The 3,863-nt window shown below is 43.0% G+C and overlaps 1 non-coding gene across 1 annotated transcript; it reads left to right on the plus strand.

Annotated features, from left to right (window-relative positions):
- Positions 1 to 1,808: 1,808 nt before the first annotated feature.
- On the plus strand, positions 1,809 to 1,880 carry TRNAA-UGC (transfer RNA alanine (anticodon UGC)). Its single transcript has one exon. It is a non-coding gene; the product is annotated as a tRNA-Ala (tRNA).
- The last annotated feature ends 1,983 nt before the right edge of the window (positions 1,881 to 3,863 follow it).

The following is a 3,863-nucleotide window of genomic DNA, read 5'->3' on the forward strand; positions in this document are numbered from 1 at the left end:
AGTGATTACTAAATGTGTAGGTGACCACCAAACATGTGGAATTCGTGGTCGCTCTATACAGACAAACATACATATTGCACGTTCAGTTCTTGAGTGTATAGATGGTAGCATGGACCAAGTAGCCCTCCTTCAAATAGACCTTGCAAAAGCATTTGATAAGGTACAGCATGTTTTTTTGTTCCGGCTTCTAAGACACCTGCAGTTGGGTGATGTACTATACAATGTTATCTCACTCTGTTATAAGAAGTGCACAACTAGGCTAATTGTAAATCGCACACTTTCCAATATAATAGAGTTAAATTCATCTGTACGTCAGGGATGTCCGTTGTCACCTTTGCTTTTTGCAATTTATTTGGAACCATTATGTTTAAGTGTGCTTCTAAAGTCCAGCATAAGAGGCTACCGATATGATGCTGAGGAAGTTAAAGTTCTAGCTTATGCAGATGGCATTGCCTTCTTTTGCGCTGATAAACCCAGCGTTCAAGAAGCAGTCAACACTACTTTACGTTTCTGTGAAGTCGCTGGCGCCAGCATAAATTTTGATAAAAGTAGTGGATTCTGGCTAGGCATGTGGGCTACAACTCCTTCGGTCTTTGCAAATATTCATTGGAATGCGACTCCTATGAAATACCTCGGTGTGCCTCTCGATAACTATCGTAACAGCGGCCCACACTGGACCGCTGCGATAACTACGATCCGCCGAAAGGTGGCAACATGGCACGGACGGGAGCTTTCCATTTTTGCCAGAGCGAAAGCGTGCAATATATTCCTTGTATCGAAGCTTATTTATATTCTGCAGGTGTTGCATTGCTCTCGGGTACACATTCAAGCCTTTCATAGGATATTTGCCTGCTTTATTTGGAGCTCTTCCTGGGAACCCATGAGAAGAGACAATCTTTTTCTTCCACTCGAAAAGGGTGGCCTCGGCCTTGTGCATTTGTTCGTGCGACAGTTCGTGTTGCGATTTTTCTACCTCAAGGATGTGTGCCACCCATTTCTATTAGCGGTTCTTCGTAACCGTCTTTGTTACCACCTTCCTTTTATTCATGTCACAACAAGCGTTGCTAAGGAATTGCCGTTGCGGGGATTCCTAAAGGAAATCGTTGATACTGTCAGTTTTTTGAAAGCCAGGTTTACCTTAGAGTATTTGTATACTATTGACAGAACAAATTTTAACCGCTGCACTTGTGAATAACCTTTTCCCCGAACCTGTTTATCGAAAGCCATATTCGCTTCTGTCTGGTCACGATGTATTATTTCGTGTACGTAGAATGTGTATATCTCCAGCAGCGAAAACATTTTTCTTTAAACTGCACACTTCCACGCTGCCAGTAAAAACGTGGCTGAATGAAAAATCAATATACGTACCCTGGACAGTGAATTGTAGACTCTGCAACCAACCAGAGACTATAGAGCATTGTTTTATTCATTGTCGTGATGCTTTTTATTTTTGGGACATTCTAAAAAGAACGTTAAGAAAAGAACTTCCAATCACAGCCCATGGTATTAGGTTCCTTCCGTTCAAAAAGAGTCTGACTGATAGTACTCCTTACGACTTATTTATGTTGTTGGGACTTTATTCATTATGGAAAAGTCGCATGATCGATAGACACGCCGAGCCACCACGGTCGACGAGATCTGTCTTCCGAGAAGCAGCTGCTCAAGTGCGCAGTGTTGTCGAGACCTTTGACCCCGTTCCGGAGTGGCTTCCCGTTCTTGACGCTTGTGTGTGTTTGTCTGAATTCTAATGAAGTATGTTCTGTGTACTTTACTGGTGATAATGTCATTCATTAAAGAAAAAAAAAGTCGGGGGTGTAGCTCAGTGGTAGAGCGCTCGCTTTGCATGCGAGAAGTCCCGGGTTCGAACCCCGGCTCCTCCACGTCATTTTTTTTCTGTCTTAACAAACTGCCACTGCACTTACCACTACTGCTCACTGACGTTTTCTTTGTCGTTCTTTTTACCGATTTCTGCAAACTTTTTCTGGTGTTAAAACCTCCGTCTTTTGACAAAACATACAAAACTGCGTGCCAGGTGAATTGCCGTCAACAAATTGTTCTCGGTGACCGCTGTCCTGTGAAAAATTTTCCGCGAAACGAAGCAACGAAACTATAAAGCGAGCAGTCAGTGTCCTTCTCATCACAGCTGTAAATTAATATGGATGAAAAAACTCTGGGAAAGCTGAGAAACAAGCTAGTCCACCGTACGAGCTTGCTCGGTGTTCTCAACCAAGAAAACGATACGGCATAGGTGATTTTTTTTTCTGCTCTTGACCACCTCGAAACATGGAGGTTAGTCCAGAGAGCTACGTTCCCGAACTGCTCTTTCGGGGAAACGAATCAGCATGTTCTGCGGCAGGGTATTTTTGGTCGTGTTTTCCTGGAGAGCCGCGCATGCTGGATTTCACTGTCTCGACGTAAACCACTCTGTTTCATCTGGGTGTTGTACTCGAGGGCACTTCACCTGCCTTCTCATTGTTGCTGGTGCGTTCTGTGTTTGGTACGATCGCGGCGAGGATACTTTGACCGGTCTTCGAGTGACCGTACACAGACTTGCTATTTGTTTTTTTCGGTAAGAACTCTTCCTCGCTAAAGAGGATTTCCTTCGGCACTGGTCCTACCCTTTTGGTTTCGTCACAGAGAGACGCCTGAAACGTGTCTTTCGGTGTGCCTTGTTTTGGTAGGCGTATGTCTGTTTCATACCGGCATAAATGCTATCTAAATACGGGATTTGTAGATATAAACGTTTTATTTTTGCTTTTTTATCATCAAGTGATGTACATATGTATAGCAATATTTTTATACCAATCTTTTGTTTGTCTGACGATGTTCTGACGAAATGTTCTGTTGAAACATTTATAATGTTAGCTGTTCATCAGAACAAAATTTTCTAAACACATAACACAGTAAGCCGTATCCTTAATTGTCGGACAATTATTCTAAGCACAGAGCTCAGGAAACTCCCTTAGTTAAGGTGGCACTATAAGTCATTTTGCCATCGTCCTCATAAGCCCATACCGTGTCTAATGCGGGGCGAGAGTCTCTCTCAGCCTGATAGTAAAGCTCGAGACTTGTAGATAAGATCATGGGGGCCAGCAACTAATGATGGAGCTCACTTGGACTCCTTCACGAAATTTATTTTGCAGTTAGAGCTCACTTGAACTCAGAGTCACGAATCTGCACATTAACCGCACTCGCGAAAATTTCCCTCACAGGACTCACTCGGACTCAAATCCACAAAAATATTACTCATCCGGGTTCACTCAGACTCACGGCTTGATCTTAGTATGAGCGAGTTCGAGTAAAACGACTAGCTCATGAGTGAGTTTGCCAACCTATGCGATCAAGTGTCCTCTCCTTTGCCTGCTTTACACGAGTGTGTTCTATATTATGCCTGCGCAGATTTTAACACTACCATCTTCCTAACACTGTGTCTGCTATCACAGTAACACTGTTTAGACACAGTGCTAACACTGTGTCTGCACTTTGTCGGCTGCGTCTGCTATCACCAAGAAGAATGCAATGGAGCGCATACCACAGATATTCTCAAATCATGAAACAATGAGCGCGGCCCATAAGCGGAAACGTGGGTGACAATTGTGCAGGATGAGCCCAAAATTACAAGCTCGGGAAGCTAGTTTCAGAAAATTGAACATTTTTTAGGTCATTCATCACCGATCTGAACTTACAAATACAAAAAATTGAGAGTTCCAACTTCTAAAAAAATGCCAGAAATTAAATACACAACTCAGCTGAAAACGAAAAGCTTGTAACATTAGCAGGCTTAGAGACGAATGAGGCTTAGAGAAAAAATCACAGCATATCTACGGACTGAATGATGATGAGTGGGGCAAACGTCCGTCAGT

This window comes from Rhipicephalus microplus, chromosome 3 (assembly GCF_043290135.1).
Source record: "Rhipicephalus microplus isolate Deutch F79 chromosome 3, USDA_Rmic, whole genome shotgun sequence".
Lineage (NCBI taxonomy): Eukaryota > Metazoa > Arthropoda > Arachnida > Ixodida > Ixodidae > Rhipicephalus > Rhipicephalus microplus.